Source organism: Cavia porcellus, unplaced genomic scaffold (genome assembly GCF_034190915.1).
Source record: "Cavia porcellus strain 051 isolate PalLab524CR breed Dunkin Hartley unplaced genomic scaffold, mCavPor4.1 scaffold_3, whole genome shotgun sequence".
Taxonomy (NCBI): domain Eukaryota; kingdom Metazoa; phylum Chordata; class Mammalia; order Rodentia; family Caviidae; genus Cavia; species Cavia porcellus.
In genome coordinates, this window is record NW_026947486.1 from 69,918,971 (window position 1) to 69,938,076 (window position 19,106).

Sequence of the window (19,106 nt, forward strand, 5' to 3'; positions counted from 1 at the left end):
TAGTAGCTGCCTTTCTAGGCCTTCTACTGGGCTAGGTTAACTGAATATTACAACTTCCCTGATGAACTCACTAAGTCTCACATCTGCTCCTTTTCTCAGTACAGAGCAGATTGTCTGCCACCTAGGTTTTCAATCACTGTCATATGGTAATAAGGAACTTTTTTTTGTCTTTTTGAGACAGTCTCACTATGCAGTTTAGGCTGACCTTGAGCTCAGTTTGTAACCCAATCAGGTCTTGATCTTGCAGAGATCTTTCTGCCTCAGCCTCCCATGTGCTGGGATCACAGGCATGCATCACCATGACTGGCTGAAGCTTTGGTTTTTTGTGTAATGCTTCTTTTTATTAAAAGCCCGTGGCAGTAAAACTTGCAATATTTGAGAAGGCTGATAGGAGAGATGTTTGGGAAAATCTGGCTGGCACATGAAAATCTTGCGGTATGCTAGGTACTATGTGGCAAATTTAGATCACCAAATATTTAGTAAGCAATTAATTTGGGCCTAGTTAGTATTCTACTTTGGGAAAAAAAGAAATACTGTACTGTATATGGTTTCTACCCCAGGGAATGAATGAGTAGATTTATTTATTTATCAAATCTGTTTTATTTCAAAAAGAAAAAAATAAAATTTTAAAACACATCCATCACAGGACAACAGTGGTACATACATTGTGCACTATTATCCCTAGATCATTCACCCAGAACACAAGACATCTGCATTCAGTTGTCCAAACAGTATGAGCACAAAGCATTCTATTCAGTGACCTCAGTGACCTAACTATCTTTCTGATATATCTATACGTATACATAATGTATCTTTCAGCTTCTTACACTAAGGAGACAACATGATGTTTACACGTGTGTCTGATTTATTTCACTTATGAGTATGGCATCCATTTACCTATCAAAGTCTCCAGTTTGTCCTTCTTTATGGTGGAGCAGTACTCCATTGTATAAGAGTACCACATCTTTTTAACCATTCCTCAGTCGATGAGCATTTAGGTTGTTTCCAAGATTTGGTTATTATAAATTATGCTATTATAAACATGGGTGCACATATATTGCTGTGGTATAATGTTTTTGATTCTTCTGGGAAGATACCCAGAAGGTGAATAATCTGGTTCAAATGGGAATTCCAAGCCTTATGTTTTGAGGAATCTCCACAATGATTTCCCAGTGGTTGCACCAGTCGACACTCCCACCAATAGTGGAGAAGGGTTCCCTTTTCCCCAAAGCTCCTCCAGCATTTGTTATTGGTTGATTTCTTGATAATAGTTATTCTTTCCATCTGACTCAGGGAATTTAACATTAAGGCTTATTTCTCGTTAGCATACTGCATTTTTAGGTAGCAGGTATGTACAGAATAAAATACTTGAGACCAGAGGAAGTTTGAGTGCCTGTAATTCATGACCTTTGTTTTACAGATAGGGAAAGAAGCCCAGACGGGAAGCTGTTGGCAGAGCTAGGATTGGTAAGTCAGGCCACACCCTCTGAGGTCCTAGTATACTATTCAGTCTCATTTGGAGGATAAATGAATCTAATGAAATGTATTAAAACTTTAAGGAGAATTTACTTTTTGTTTTATGCTTTTTGATTCCTTGTGGTTTAGAGGAGAGGAGTAGAATTTTATTCTTTTTAAAGACTACCCAGGAAGGGTCAACACTGGCTTTCTAATGGCTCAACACTGGCTCAGGCCTATGAAACCCTAAAGAACTCTCATTCTCTCTTTTTCTAAGATAGTTGTTGATTCTGGTTTTTCTCTATTTAGTGATGGACTTTTCTATTCCTCAGAAGCTTTCTCAAGTTTAGTGAGTTCATGACTTTTGTCAGCTGCTTTTTTTTTTCTTTGTGAAACTTGTCTTTGGGGTGAAAGTTGCCTAGTTTTATGTGTGAGCCTGAGAAGTAATCCAGTGGGCCCCATTCCTAGCAATGTTGCCATCAGACTGGTACTCTTGGTCTAGTTCCTTTGAGAAATTTAGGCCTAAGGCTGGGGCTTTCTTGGGAGAGGCAGATATAATCCAATGTAGATATATTAGAGTTGTTTTTCTTATAGCCCTCTCATCACACAAATAGGATTAGGGTTTAATAATAGCTACAAATAACATGCATTGAAAATTTGCCATGAATCAGGTACCCTGAGGGATAGCTATTGTTGTTGTTCCCATTTTACAGATTAGAAAAATAAGATTCAGAGAGGGGAAATGTGTCCAGGACCACTCAGCTAGAAAATGTTTCAGCTGGTATGGGTACTTAGGTTTAGCTGATCCCAAAGCCAGCATTATCAACTACAGATTGGGAATTCATTGTCCAAAATGCTTAGGAAAGGAAGTACTTCAGATTTCAAAGTGTTTTGAATTTTGAATTTCTAAAAACTTTAATGTTTGTGTATCATATTGACATTCCAAAGGGCTTGGATTTTGAGCCCAGTGTGGTGGTACATGTCTGTGATTCTAGTACTCTTAAATTCTGAGGCAGGAGGATCAAAGGTGTGAGTCCAGCCTAGGAAACTTAGCAACTTGGAAAGATCCTATCTCAAAATAATAATCATAGAAAGGGCCCTGTATTGAATCCTCAGTACTGGGAAATAAAGATTTGGAGTTTGGAGCATTTTGGACTTTGGACTTATGTTTTAGGGATATTCAATAGATCCTATCATTAAAGGACACCAGATATATTTTTGTGTCAGTAAAGAACCTTCTGATAATTTTATACAGTGCCTTTTAGAGAACTATCAGAGGAAAAGAGTCCTGAATACAAATCTGTTCCACTGTATGGCCTACAATTTCAGGAGACACAGCAGTCCCCTGCAGCGTTGAAGAAGTTACTTCTGTTCTCTGAGATTCAATTTTTGCTTTTGTGAGAGGATTGGATCAGGTGGTACCTAAAATCCTTGCCAGCTCTGATATTTAGTGACACTGGTTTATTTCCTGCTTCTTAATAGAACAGAAAAACCCAAGAACAGAATGAGGGACAAAATGCATCAGAAATACAAAAGTGGGGAGGATCTAATAGTGCATTCTGGACGGGTCAGTTAATACCTAATAGCATTACCATACTTAGCCTGTTACATATTATTTCTCTTCTGGGAATTTATAAATAATGAATTTTCTTTTTAGTTAACACCTTACCCACATCAGAAAGTACTTTCTTAAAGTGGTTGTTACTTAATTTCAAGCTGTGTAGTCTAAAATATTTGTAAGCATCAAAGCTGAGAGGCAAAGAGCTCTTAAACATGTATTACATGCCTGTATTTCGTTGCTGTTAGAATTATTAGACTCTGTCCTATTTTGCAAGAAGGCTTTGGGATATGATTCTATAAGATAATCATGTAAACAGCAGAGCATGCATGCACCATTGATCTCCTTGCAGGATTTAGGAGAAGGTAAATGCCTGACTTGGTTTAATGCAATATATTTTATCTACTTTGTCATAAAAAGATCTTACATTCAGGAACAATAAAGTTAATAATCTACCAAAACATAACTGATGCTGCAATTAGAATAGCAAAGTTGATCTTAAAAGATATCTTTATATTACTGGTGGTGGTGGTGGTGGTGGTGTGTGTGTGTTTTCTTGAACTCAGAGGCCCTTTGTTTGGATGGCCATTGTCGTAGTCATCTTCCATGTTGCTGAGACACAGTACCTTCCTCCCACAACTTTAAAAAGTTTATTTTGGTTTACATTTCAGTGAATAGACAGCTGACTTTAAGACAGGGTGGTAAAGCTGAAGAGAGTTGCTTATGGCATGGTGGATGGGAAGCAGAGAGTGAAGGGCAAAATCTGAGAGGGACATAAATCCTTCTAGGCCATGCCCTAAGTGATCTGTCTCTTTTGTCTGTATTCCTCAGCCTAACAGTCAGCTATAAGGCCCACATTTGATTGAATGAGGCTTTAGGGAAGCATTTATATATAAACTATAACAACTGTGTAGTAGGTTGTGTTAGGGTTCTGAGGAGCTGTCTCCAAAACTAGGCTCTTTTTTTTACTCTTGCTGGCTCATGCAAGGCTCCAGTTTCTTGCAAGGCAGACAGATTAGATATTGCCATCAGGAGGAACAAAATCATTTGCTGGGAGTCAGGAAGGGAAGCTTTAACAGGTGGACTCTGATAGTGCTGCTTAGCACATAGTAGTGTCTCAAAAATGTTAAGTTTTCTGCTCTCATTTTGCTCACTTATTTCAGGTTATGCCCTCAATATACTCATTACTGATGGTCTCACATACAGTACCAGGATAGTTGAGTTAGTAAACCTGATATTGTTTCTATGGCAAGCAGAATCAATCAAATGACACCCATGATTTAGAGGCAGATTTATTTATGTTGATGGGTACTGATCAAGAACATTCCCAAAGTATCAGGCCATGATCTCTGGTGATCTAGAGCTTATATGGGATAAGCAAGCAGAAAGTACTGAGGTAGAATGGCTTGTCAATTGGGGATTGATTTATATAATGTATATTATAGTAACCAGCTATGCATCACAATGACCAGCCATTTTTAAGAGATAGAAACAACTGAAACTGGAACAGGAACTATCACCAGGACAACTAAGAAACTGAAGTATACTGGCTGCAAGGTGGGGTGGGGTAGAGGGGTGGTGAGAGCATTTTCTATGACAGTGTCACCAGATGGAAGTGTTAAAAAAAAAAACAAAACTGGTGGCTTCCTGACTCAAGCTGTGTGAACATCCTGTCCTTCAGCTACCAGCCCCTTACAAAATAATTACACCTCACCTTCACCTAGGTCTAGATAGCTCTTGCTATGCTATGAATACCCTGATTTTCATGGGGAAAAGAAAACAAAACACGCCCACCAAGTGAGATGAAGCCACACAGTGGCAGTCTTTTTCTTTCTCTGTCTCGTGTGTGTGTGTTTGTGTGTGTGTGTGTGTGTGTGTGTGTGTGTGTGTTTGTGTGTGTGTGTGTGTGTGTGTGTGTGTGTGTGTGTGTGTGTTTTAAATATTACTCAGTCATGCCATGAAATGGCACCAGTATTTCATCTGGGCAGCTCACAAACATAACTTGGATGCCCTACTGATTTTGCTGCTTTCCAGTCTTCTGTTCCATAATTATTATTTGTATTCCCGTATTCCCATCCTAATTTTGACCAATGGTATCAGAAAGGAGAATTGAATTCCTCAGCTTCACATACATGGTACCAGCTCCCTGCCTTCATTTCAGGAACTAGCTTCCTTGATTCTTTTCTCTTCTTTTAGCTTAGCATAAGGCTGTAGAGTAAGATCTGAGTTTTTAGCTAATTTCTGCACTCATATGTTATATGCCTTTAAGCAAGTTGCCTTGGTTATTTTTTTCTTGCTATTGAGACAATATACCTGATGCCCAAAATGAAAGAAGGGAAGATTTATTTAGCTTAAGTTTTTGGAGGTTTCATTTCATGCTTAGCTAGCTCCATGGCAGGGTGGTGTGGCTAAGGTACCGCCATTGTGACTGCAAACAAGAGTGAAAAGGGCAAAAATGGGAAAAGCATGCCTTCTTCCCTCCCTTATATTTATGCCAGCTACCACCCGTGAGTGGGTGTAACACTCACACCCGTCAATCCTAGCACTAGACAACAAACCAATCACAAAGGCTAGACTCAGCTGCCCTAGAAAGGCCCACATAAGGCTTGAGGGGCTATCTAATCATAAACCATAACACAGGTCAACTAATCACTGTTTCTGTATTTCTCATTTGTGAAATGGGGCAAAGAATTCTATCTACCTCATCAGGTTATTAGAAGAATTGAGTGAGTTAACACCTCTAAAACCCTGGGAACCCTGTATGCCATTTAATAATAGGTCTTCAAAGAAGCTTTGGTTACTGTGACCCAACCAACAGCTTTTCTTCTAATACTTCCTTTTTTTTATTTGTACATGTTTGTAGAAGATAGTGATTAGATTCATCATGGGGAGTTGGTTCAGGTACATAATACATCTTAATTTTTTACTTTTTGTTCCCCTCCTGCCATTTCTGGACCCCTTTCCCATTTGTAAGATCTCTCTCCCAATTCCTATTACTTGTTATTTGTTTTGCTCTTTAAATTATTTATACTTTGGGCTTCTCATTTAAGAGAAACTATGTGATATTTAAGCTTGTGTCTGATTTATTTCACTTATTATGGTCTCAAGATGCATCCATTTTCCTAAACATGACTCAGATTGGACTCAACACTTCACGAATCTCTCTTGGCATTAGTCTATCTGAAGGGGCTGAGATTTTCCTTTTCTTTAACAATGAAGAATAGCTAACAGAAATTGGATTTTGTCCTCACAGGAAGCTTAAAGTCCACTTGTGTTGTCAACTTAAAGAGTTAGTAAGATCAGGTAGAAATCTCCAGAGAATGGGTGTGTTCCTGTGCTAATTACTCTGTAGACAGCAGGGTGTGTACATAATGAGCTGTATGCTAGGTATGGGAGTTCAGTGCCCAGCTTTCAGGAAAACATAGGTGAGTTTCACTGGCTCCTGTGACAGGTGGCTGGCTCCCTGACTCTATTCTTTACCCTGGGGGATGTTTTAAAGTCCACACAGTAATTATAACAACTCCTATTTAGTTAACCCTTACTTATGCCAGGCACTGTTGTAAGTGCTTTACCCATAATAACTCATTCAGTCCTCATAAGCATTTTAAAAGTTACTGTACAGAGCTTGCCCAGAGTCACACAGCTCAGATTAGAAACTAGGTAGTCCAACTCCAGAGCAAGCAGTGCTGATGACTTTTAGAGCTTTCAGTAACCAACAGCCTGCTGCGTAATATGTCCCATACGTTCACCACTACTAGCATACACACTTAACCAGTTATCCTGTAGTCTTTAGTCATTTGGTTTTCTTTTAAAATTAATACATAATTTTGTCAGTTCCTAGTGTCTAGAAATGCAGTTGATTTTTGTTCATCATTCTTATATCCAGCAAGCTTGCTGAATGCTTTTAAGCTAATTATAATAAATTCATTTGGGGATCTTTTTGAGTTTTTTGTGTTGGTAATCATACATAATTAGCAAATAGTGAGACTTTTGTCTCTTTCTTTGAAGTCATTTTATATATTTTTATGTCTTTCTCTTGTCTTACTGTACTGGTTAAAACTCCCAGTACAGTAGTTAGAAGTGGCATTAGTTTGCACCCTTATTTGTGCCCTGCTTTAAAAATATACTTTCAGTGTTCCATCATTATGCATGTTTTTACTATAGATTTTTCTGTTAATATTTTTATTAGATTACAAAAGTTTTCTTCTATTTCTAGTTTGCTACCGTATTTTAAGTCATGAATGGCTGTTTGATTTTATCAAAGGCTGTTTCTTTACCTATAGAGATGATTATCCTGCTGTTGATTTTCAGTATTTCAGTGTTATAAGTTGCATTGATTGATTATCTAATATGAAACCTACTTTGCATTCCTACAATTAATCAGATTTGGTGTATTATATTCTTTATTATTTCTGCATATGTTTTTACTAATGTTTTATCTGATAGATTAACAGCTGTGTTCGTGAATGAATCTGGTTGTAGTTTTCCTTTTTCATATTGTGCCCATCAGGTTTGGTATTAAGTTTAAGCTAGCTTCATAAAATAGAATTTGTTGGGCTACTTCTTTTTCTAAACTTGACAAAATTTACGTAACATCAGAGTAATTTGATTCTTGAATGTTAGAACCTACCCATAGTACCATCTGGGGTTTGGTGTTACCTTTGTGAAAATATTTTAGGTTCAGTTTCTTTAATGATTACCGAATTTTTCAGGTATTCTATTTATTCTTTTAGCCTGTGTTGGTAGTTCATGTTTTTCTAGGAATGTGACTCTTTGGTCTAATTTTTAAAGTGTGTTGAGTTGTAATTGTTAATATCCCGTTAACCATAAAAATGATAGATAATTTTAAAATGTTCTTTTCATTCTTATTATGGATTGTTTTAAAAAATTAATCTTACCAGTAGTATATAAGTTTTATAGGAAGCAATTTGGATTTTGTTGATCATGTTTTTATATGTTTTTTTATTTTGTTCATTTCTGCTTTTTTAAATAATTTGTTTCATCTTCATATTTTCTTTAGGTTTTTGGCTTTTGTTCTTTTTTGATTTAAGTTGAATGTTAGCTCATTTATTTTCAGGATTTCTTATTTGAATGTATGAAGACTGATAAGTTTTGCTATCTACTGTTCTAGTTAAATAACAAGTTTTGATATGTTGCAATATTTTTTTTCAGTTTAAGAGTTTTGCAGTTTTCATTGTGATTGCTTAACCTATGGGTTTAGTTTTTTTTAAATATTTCTAAATCTCCTTTTTTGTTGTTGATTTCTAACTTAGAAACGTTGTAATCAGAGAATGTGATCTCTGTGTTGTTTCTTTGAAATCTGTTGAGATTTTGTGGCCTAGCATGAGGGCCAGTGTCTACCAGATCAATCTTGTTAATTTTGCTGCTCTTCAATAGCCTTGTTCAATTTTTTATCTGTTCAGTCTATCAATTACTGTAAGAATTGTCAAAATTTACCATTACAATGGAGGATTTATGTACTTCTTTTAGTACTGTCAACTTTTACTGTATGTATTTTGAGTCTATATAATTAGGTATAATAAGTTTTTCTTTTCTTGAGACAGAGCCTCATTATAGTCCAAGATGACCTTGAATTTATGGTCTTCCTGCCTCTGCCTTCCAGGTTCTGGGATTACAAGGATATGCCACTGTACCCAGTTTATAATAAGTTAATTTTTGTATGTATTTGTTATCTCCATTGATTAAGTGTTCAGTATAGGGGTCCCACAGTAACTTACCATGTAGATAGATCAATAATATATGATATATGGATGATGTGATGATAATAAAGGCATCCTTCTAGGTGGGCTGGGTAAATTAGATTTTGAGCTCCAAGGAAGTAACACATTTAAAATAAAATTGCACATTTTCAGTTAAAGAAGTACAGTAAATTCTCAAATTTGACATTACTGAACAAAATTTGCATCCTCATAGCCTCAAGTGTCAGAGGCTTTGGTCAGCATTAAAACAGATTTGAAAGCTTTGATTCTTTTGGTTTGGGGGAGTAGAGAAGAGCATTTTTTCTTTTGAGTCTCATAGACATTGCTTCTGATTGACCAGATGGAATACAGACCCTTAGGCGTTCTTCATCCTATTGCCTTGGTTTTGTGTGGGATCTGGCCCAAAACCTATTACCTTTAACTCTTTTTTAAGATTCAATGGCTATAATTACACGGGTGATAATTGTTTCCCTCCATGTGTCAGGATTAAGATGTGAAGAAATTGAAATAATGGCTGTGTAGGCATTCTAAATAATTTACCACCTTTTTTGCTTACTGCAGAAAAAAAGAGACCTGTCTATAGGAGACAAATGCTCACAAGGACCTGACAATTATTGTCCTTTTTATTAGATTTTCAAATGAAAAGCTGTAATTCATACAGAGAGACAAATTACACTTGGTCACTTTTGAGTGGGAATAGAACTTTTCAGCTCCAGCTCTTCAGGCAAGATGGTGCTGTGAAATCGTATTTTCAGGCTCTGTCAGGGCAGCTCCTCATTCTGATTGCATATCCCAAATAGACACTCTGAGCTGATCGCCTTCACTAGCCCTTCCTTCCCTCTGAGACAATTTTAAAGAAAGGGCAAACGGGTAAGCCAGTTAGGATCCCCTGTTTCCCTCATTCTTTCCATTAAATGCAATGATATCCTCTTTCTGTCTCTTCATTTTAAGGGAGACCTTTTTGATTAAAGAAGTAACATAATGATAAAGAAATTAAAAATCTAGAAATATATAAAGGAAAAGAAAATGTTTCTGGTAATCTCGCTGCCTGCCCTATTCTCTTTTTAAAGAACTTAGCTAATGACAAAGATTCTCTCAACCCATTTGAGAGGTTTTTTTTTCCTTCCAAGTAACATTTCTTATAAAATCATGGTATAAAAAGGTCCAACCTGTTGGGAGAAGGGAGCACCGATATTATAGTCTGTGGCTGTAAAAAGAAAGGGTTTGAAGGAACTTCAACTGGAAATATCAATTACTCATGATTAGTTAAGGATGGCTAAAATCTAAGGCAGAGAATAAAGTTTTAGGTACACATACCCTGATCTAGCTGAGTGTATGTGTGGTAGGATTAGTAGACAAGAGGCACAGTTTGAATCTCACCACTTTTGTGAATCTTTTGTAAACTACAACATGCTTTATACATAAGAGATTAGCATTCATACAGGCATTGCCTCTGGCATATGGTCTTATGTGTTTGTCTAAAAAATCAATAACTGCTAGAAGGCCATTAAGCCACTGACAAAAGGTATCTGTGCCTCTGTGGTGGCTTCTAGTTGCAATTCAACATTATTTCATTGCCTTCATTACCTTAATATATACCATATCAAAAGGGCAGAAAGACAATTTAACCCTAGGGAAGAAAGGATGGAACAAATGTAACTTACTACTGATGAGCACAAATGTCCAACCTGATTCAGGGAACTGAAGAAGCATATACTGCATCAAATACAATAAAGTTGGTGACTTCACTTTGTAAATTGTTAAAGCTTGATGATAATTCCAAGGATTGCTGTCATCATGGCTACCAAGAGTGGCTGTCACTCAGTGACAAAGCTGTGATACATTTTCAAGCAATTCCTCAGAGGCCCTGGAAGCCCCTTTCCTGTACAGGTGCTAGAAAGTACCATAGAAATACAGTCTCCTGATGATTGTCAAATCCAGGCTGCTGAATTTAATAAGACATTTGTCAAGATGATCGAAGATAATGACCAAATTTTGGTAGACAGATAGTTGACTGCTGAAACAAAGCATGAATTGAACTATTTTAGAGTAGGAAGAAGCATTTCTATGACAACAAATTACTTGTATTTGATTTAGAAGAAGGAGATCAGTACAGCTTAATGGTTCAGAAAGCTTAGGGGAACAATTGGCATGAGTATATGTTAAAATATAAAATGTTAAGTATGATCTATTAAATGATTGCATACCTTGGTGCATTGTGTATTTTTTTCTTGAACTAATAAAATGTAACATAATAAAATTAAAGAAGGAAAGCAGAATTACATGGAAATTGTTCAATTTTCTGAGGTGCTTCAGCCTTAATTTGTTTAAGTACAAAAAATGTCACATATTTAAAAGAAAATTTAAAAATCCAGAGATCTCTTCCTGTGTTCTCAGGCCATCCAGATCTGGAATTATGATAGCTCATTGAGTTTCTCATTCTATAGATGATTAATATTCTTTATGATTGGTAATATGTTTATTGGAAAGGAAACCACTCTTCAGATCATTTTTATCCACTGTGTTCATGCTTGAGAGAATGAGTAAATAATCTTTTGTGTAAACTGTTTATTCGCAGTGCGTCTGGGCAAATAGGCTTATGCCAGGCAATAAAGGTAGGGAGAACCTGAAGGAAGCTTTTGGGTATGAAGGCTTATTCTTCCAAAAGATAACTCTTTACTTTTTTAAAGCTAAAACTGATCTCATGTTTGGCCCATGTTCACCAGAGATATGTTTTAGGATGTTAGGGACCACATTCTACAGGTGGATAGTTATAGGGGATCCTTGAGGGCTTTTAAAACAAAAGTTTGAGTACTTTCTATTCACTTTTTCTTTTTGGCGGGGAGGGACAGTGTCTCGCTGTGTATTTCAGTCTGGTCTTGAACTCACCATGTAGTGAAAGTTGGCCTCAAACTCATGGTGATCCTTCTGCCTCAGCTTCCCATGTAACTGGGATTGCAGACCACACCCAGCCCCTCTGTTCATTTTTTGTAAATTTCTTGCCCCCCTCTCACTTTGCCCAGTTACCATCTCCATATTTTCCCTTTGTACTTGTACTTCTAGAACAGGAATGAAAAAGAGGAGACAAGGAAATTCTTGGAAAATGAAGGACTTACTTCAATAAAATAAGTATACTACCCTGTCAAACTGGGTTTATAGATAAAAATCCATTACTTTGCATTCCCTGGGGGAAAAGTTCCATTGATCATCACTTACTGGGAGGAAGCTCTGTGATAGAGTTCATTTAGAGGAGGAAGTTGAAAAATAGTTACAAGTCAATTCTTAAGATAACCTCTAAATGAGGAATGGCCAAGAATTGCAGCTGTCCATTAATCATAGACTTTGCCTGGCAGATACTTTAAATTTCATTTTCTTAAATGACCTAACCTTTACTGTTTCATTAGCTGGCATCATGTCATATCATGTCTCACCTTCCTCAGAAGCTTCCCAGTTGCTTACAAAGTACAATCGGAAATTGTTAGTCTGTTCCTTAAAGTCCTTTGTGGTGTGGAGGTAAATCTTTTTAGAACATGATCATAAAAGTGACACATATCCATCAAATGTGGAAAATAGTAAGTTTGGCAAACTTTTTTGTAAAGGACCAGAAGAAAAATGTTTTAAAGCTTTGGGGGGCATGCCACAACTACTCAGTTCTGCCATTAAAGTAGCTACAGATAATAATATGGAAACGAACCTGTATAGCTGTGTTCCAATAAAACATGAATCAATCAGTGATACAGATTTGGTTTCAACACTAGTTTCTGACCCAGGGCATGGGGAATAAAAAGTACCCATGTGTTTGCCACTGAGATGTTAGCATTTTTGCTTCTTTTTCTTCTTGCTTTTATATTGTTTTACATAGTGCTTACTATACCATATATTACCGTAAATGCTTTCTGTATCATTTAAAAACTTTTCATAAGCAAAATTCATAATGGGTTATAGTACTCTGTCTTAGAAATACATCATACTTTACCAATTTTGTTTTATTGTCTGTAGTTTTAAATAACTTTCCCAAAACTTCTTTGTGCATAGATCTGTGTATTTTAGAATATTGCTTAGGAAATTTTCCTTGAAGAGGAATTACTGAATCAGGGGATATGAATGTTAAGGAGCTTAATATTGCTTTCCCAAAGGTAAGGCCTGTTTACATTCCCACCAGCAGTGGGACAGAGAATATCTTTTCTACTTTGTCTTTGCCAACATTAGATATTTTTATTAAAGCAAAATCTTTTTAAAAATGGTTTTGAAGTTATTATATAATTCTTTGGTTATTAAAATGATTGGAAAAAATTTCTTTTTTCATTGATGTTTATTCATTGTTATAGCTTTTTGTCTCACTTTACCATGAATCTACCCCGAACCCTAACTGACTCCTCCTTTTCTCATGCAGTTTCATCTTTCTAATTCCTTCTGTCAAAATTCTGCTCATCCTTTAATGACTATTTAGGATCATAATTCACTTACAGTCCATGCGGCCCTCCTCTTTTCCTCCCACTCAATATGACCTCTCTGCCTTTGAATCTTGGTATCATTGTGTGCCTCTGTCATGGCACTTACCTTTTTCTGCCCCTTTTATGGTTATGTATGCACTGGCTTTATTCCCAGGGCAGGGATTGGGTCATGTTTTCTTTGTATTGACTCCCAGAGCTTAGCAGAGCTTAGCAGGAGTACACAGTCCACTCACTCTAGTACTTTGTTGAAAGGTTTCTAATGTCTGCTGCTTGTAACCTTTTTTTTTTCAAATGTGATGTTGTATTTACCTGTGATGTTTGCAGAACTAGTTGAGATCACTGATAAGAGATGTCTCACTGGTTACTTAAACTGGGGTGTCTCCCTAAATTCTAGTCACACCTTTGTATGAAATCTGGATCATCAGGTTTTTTTTTTTAAATCTTTATCGGGGATTGAACTCATGACCACCTGCTTGCGAGGCAGGTGCTTATGCCGCCGAGCTAAATTCCCAGCCCCTGGATCATCAGGTTTAACAAGTGATGATAAACAGTTTCGGTACACATATGGCTGATATTCTCTTACACATATGGTATAGTATTGGACTGTCTGGTAGAAATTTCAGTGATGGGGCTGGAAATTTAGCTCAGCAGCATAAGTGCCTACCTGCCTGCCTGGCAAGCATGAGGTTGTGAGTTTGATCCCTGGTACCAAAAAAAAAAAAAAAAAACAAGCAGGGCGGAGGGGGAGGGAAAGAAATTTCAGTGATAACAGAATTTTTTATATCTGCACCAACACATGAGTCATTAGCCACATGTAGCTATTGTGTACTTGATATGTAGATATTGCAACCCTGTACTTGATTTTTGATTTTTGATTTTTAATACTTTAAATAGCCACAGGTAGCTAATAGCTACCCACTAGGATAATGCCGACTCATACAGTATAAAGGGTACAGCCCCCTTTTTTATGGTCAAGAAAAGTTGAGTATTTATAGTAACTTATAATAACATTGAAGTTGTGACTGCCTGGAATTTTGGATGAGCAGCCTAGACTCTGCTAGAACCATGGAGATAGAGAGAGAGAGAGAGGAAGCCATGAGTTTAATTCAAAATGGAAACTGTCTCCAGCTCAAGGAGTATATTGGGAGATGGTGCTAGATTGGTAGGATAGAGGCAGAGCAGAAAAGGAGACATTGGGATTTGGTATGGTCCATGATAGGAAGTTGCTAAACATTCGTGAAAAGAACAATGAGAGATGACAGGTGTTGCAAGGATATTTCAGCCAGGCATGTGCAAGATGCTGGGAGAGAATGTGAGTTGTCTTCTTTAGTGGATAGGACTGAGTAGTAGTGATTCACAATCTCCATCAAAACCATCTACATCAGAAAACACAAATGATTTATTTCCACATTAGCTTCTGGTTATTGTATGCTTTCCTGTGGCTTACAAGCATATCAGGATAGAGTGCTGGTGGTGTGTGGCCAAGGGGTATTAACGAATTGTTGTTTCTGTTAGGGGAGGGAGATCTGTCTCCTTTTTTTGTTTAGCTACAGGCAGAATTGCTGACCCTGACCTGGTGCTTTGAAAGGTATGGCTTTTATGGCTTTTTGGCTCTTTAGAAGCAACATGTAAATACACCCATTCTCTTCCTAATTGCCTGCTTTCTTTAAGGACCAGTAGCAAATTTCTAATTTTATTGTTAGGAGAACATGTTCAATCTTGTTTTAAGCTTTCAATTAGGTTGAACATTTATATTCCTTCTGCCTACTGTTTACTGCTGCCACCCTTTCCTTATTATATTGCTTATGTTTCCATGACTGTGTTATGACTTTAGTATATGGGCTTAATAACTGACATTGTCCTAAAGATCTCTGGACTCATTTTTTTTTGTTTTCTTTCTTTTGTTTATTTTTTATTTATTTTTTTTTTTTTGGTACCAAGGATTGAACTCACCACCTTGTGCTTGCCAGGTAGGCACTTGTGCAGCTGAGCTAAATTCCCCAACCCTTCTGGATTCATTTTTAAGAAAACCATTGCCAACCACACTCTTCCTTTCCTCACACTAGTGAAATACTCAGCTGACCCGGCCACTCTCATTCTCTTAGATGGCTTACCTCAGGAACAAGCTCCCTTTTGGGAAAACATATTCTAGGTAAATCAGACCTGGAAGTTTTCAGAAACTCATGGGCTGGAAGCCTGGGATAAAGCTCATAGTTAAAGCTCCATGTGTCATCAAGCCTTGCACTTGAGAACTGAGTGCCTCTTCTATGTCTGCTTCAATTAGTCAGGTGGTAAGAGAAAAGGCAGCTTTGTGTAGGCCTTACCTCACTTCTTTTCTCGAGAGAGTTTGAATAGCTGTGAGCAACACATGTCTCAGCATAGTAAAGCAGCTTTTTAGAAATGGCTGATTAAAGAAAGAAACAGTTCTTGCCTGACTTGCTGTGGAAAAGGAGTATAAAAACAAAAAAAGCAAACAAAAAACTACCCAGAGCTGTTTACTTAAGAGTTTCTGCAAAACTCAATTAGATTTGAATAGCTTCTTTGGTGATCATAGAAATGGTGTAGTTGCAAGTTTAGGAACAGAGATTCTTGTAGTACATCTTTCCTACTGGATTCTGCTGCATACTAGAGTCAGATACCAGTGAATTAAAATTTTAGTTCTGCCATTTGTTAGCTCTGAACTTGGGCATGTTTCTTTATTTGAACCTCAGTTTGCATATATAAAATGGGCACGATAATGCCTGCCGTATGTTATTTTATACAGGTTAGACAGTATTCATCTATCAAGGTTCCTGGGACTTAATAAAGACTCAATAAAGGATAATTTGTTGTTGCTGTCATTGAGACAGTACATTTACATTTGTCTTAATCACAAGGTTGAGCTTGCAGATCCAACATCCTTTTCCTCATTCCTTAGAATGCTTGCTTTTGTCTCCCTGAAACTGAAAATACATATCCTCTGAGCAATAGAACCTGGATGTGTGAGGGACTTAAGGTAGATTTTTCTGGACAGAGAGATTTCCTAGGTGTCAGATAATTAAGGAAACCTCTAGCCGGTGTGTCCAGCCTTTTGGCCACCCTGGGCCCTAGAGAGTGAATAATTGTCTTGGGCTGCATATAAAATGTATAATATAGTAAATATGTATAAGTAACAAAATGGAATTTTTATTATTACATTAAAAAACAGGGCAGGCCACATGTGCGTCACGGGTTAGGCATTATTGCTCTAGAGCTACCTTTGCCAAGGAAATTTATGGCAGTTGCCACCTGTCTGAAAGATTTGCCCTATGCAAAACTAAAGGTGAGGAGACAGATGATTGGTCTTTTCAAGAGTTTTTTCCTGGGAAGGTGGTCCCTATTTTCTATAGTGGATTGGGATATATTGTTTTTAAGTGAGAGAAACTTTGTGTTCTATATTTGGAGGGCATGGTCCCTCAGCCTGGAAAGATCTTCTAATCTGGCTTTAAGGAAAGCTTTCCAGTTGATCTCTTAATCTTTAGAAATAACATGAGAAATTAATTATGCTCTCAATCTCTTTATAAAACTAACTTTCACTTGGCAGATTTGTGCTTTTGAGATTCAGTAGGTCTGGATTTTGACATTTTTTTTTTAGGACCAAAGTTTCTGAGAGGGGTCTGTGTGTTATGGATAAGGGGTCAGCAGCAGCTCAGAGGAAGAGAGTCACATAGCACTAACGTGGAAATCGATGAGTGAGGGCAAGGGGATTTTCATGTCTACTTCCCTAATGGGAATCTTAGCAAAGACAGAGTTGTACCATTGTGACCAGCTCAGAGATATGTTCATAGACATCATATAAAATGTTAAGAGGACTTCTAGAAGCCAACTAAGTTATCTCTTTCAAATTTACTTATTTCCGTTTTTCTCTTTTGTAAGAATAAGAAATATACCCTTGAAAATTGCTCATGATATTAAATCCTATAAAGTATAGAGAGGCAGCTGACAAAAAATAAGGGTTTCTACGGAGCACCTCTTAAAGAATCCTTTTTTTAAAAAATGGTAATTATGGCTATTAAGTTCTTGGTTATTAAATCTTGTTTTTTTTTTTAATTGAGATTGCTTCAAGCAGTCTTTTTCAGACTACAACTTCTTTTCAGTGGAGTGGCTACCTATGATCCTTCTGTAAGATATTCAGGTAGGTGTATAGAGTCACTTCTCATAATGAGAGAATATAGGGTAATATGATTTAAAACAAACAGAAAGAACTGAATAATTTCTTCATTTAGTTCCTTGTGCTGGCTTTTATCTTCATTGAAATGTCTTTTTCTCTATGCACATCCACTCTGTGGGGATACTTGCTACTTGGGCTCAAGATGTGAGGCTTAGCAACAGCTAACCATGTGCTTCTGTGGCTAATGGACACATGAAAAAACTGATAATTTGGGCCCTAGGTTTCAGTTTGATTTAAACAAATGTTATTGCTAATTCTGTTGGATCCCTATTTTGAAGTTTGACTCAGACTTCTGAATGAAACATCTGGGCAAGTGGGGGCTAAAATGGGAAGTTTATCTGTACAACAACTCTTTAATAGCATGACCTCATAAATGTGTAGAGCAGTACCTATTCCCTTATCCCCAGTGGTTCATATAGCCAGAAAGGGAATGTAGATAATTTGTTTGTGATTTCTGTTATGATTTTAATTGAAATGAATTCACAGGTTAGATATATCCCTGTTTGTACAGAAATTTCAAAAATATCTCTTACAAATTGACCTAAGCCAATTTGGTTGCCCATAGTTAGTGGATTCTGTTCTGGTAGATATTTTAAATCTCTAGTAGGTGAAACAAACAGGTGAAAGACTCCCATGCCACAGCCAGCATAGTACAGTGAAAGCATCTTAGATCAAACTTGGCCATGTAAATATTTGTGTTGATAATCAGCCCCTCCCCCCAAAAAACTTGTAAGGCCCAGTCCAGATGTCCAGAAACATTCCAGCTCTTTCTCTTTCCAGACACTGTCTTGTGTGAATGGTTCCCTGAAGGTAAATGTGACAATATTCTAGCAATTGGATTTTGCCTACTTTCTAATTAGAAAGTATATCCAAACCCTGCATTAGATGTCTGGACATAAGATATGTTGGGATTCCTGATACTAAGGTGTCATTCCAAAGAAATGAAAGACTTTGGGTCAACCAGAGTCTTATTTCCAATCTATGCAAAGATAAAGTGACTGAATGATGTTCCTAATTGATCTTCAACACCGAGTGTTTCTCTAATGAAATATCATTTCTACTTTCTGTTGCTATAATGAAGTATTTCATGATTGAAGCATTTAAGTTTAGCTTTTTATCTATTTAAAAATATTGAAGTATGTATACATGCAATAAAAGTCACCCTTTTGGGGTTTGTTTTACTTCTACCCATTTAGAAAAAACTGAGGGCTTTTTTGATATGTATGGTTTTTCATTTTTGATTTGTAGTAGTTCATGATTGTGGTTTTGATTAGATTTCATTTGTCAATTAGTCACCCCTAGTGTGTGTATTCTTATTTAGGGTTCTTGAGATGTTAACAATAATATGCTGGTAAATATTTAAAGCCCCACTTTATAGCATTTTCTGATTGTTATTGTTGATTTCAAGCTACCAGTCTCTACGCACTAAAATAATAAGGAAGTTTGGAAGAGATTTAATGAGTTTCTAGCCTGTGTTATAAGGTTCCCAGATCAATACAGAGTTTTAATTAATGACCCTATGTTGTACAATAAGACTTAACGCACAAAGAAACACACACATTTCACAGTATCTGTACTGAAAGTATTTTAAATTAGATTAGACATTATAACTAAAAGAAAACTATTTTTAATTACAGTACTTTAGTTTCCCCAATAAAAGAATGGCTACGATTTGCAGAGCACGTGGTGTGTTAGACATGTTCCAAGTATTTAACAGGCATAGTCATTAA

General features: G+C 36.8%; 1 protein-coding gene across 11 annotated transcripts in view; it reads left to right on the forward strand.

Moving 5' to 3' along the window:
• Tmem164 (transmembrane protein 164) overlaps positions 1 to 19,106 on the forward strand; it is a 156,388-nt gene that overhangs the window by 21,275 nt on the left and 116,007 nt on the right. The window contains exon 4 of one of the 11 annotated variants that reach the window (XM_063246274.1): positions 1,421 to 1,467. The exons of the other annotated variants lie outside the window; for them this stretch is intronic. The gene's annotated coding sequence lies outside the window, so the exon portion shown is untranslated. The remainder of the gene's footprint in view (positions 1 to 1,420; positions 1,468 to 19,106) is intronic. 11 annotated transcript variants of the gene reach the window in all.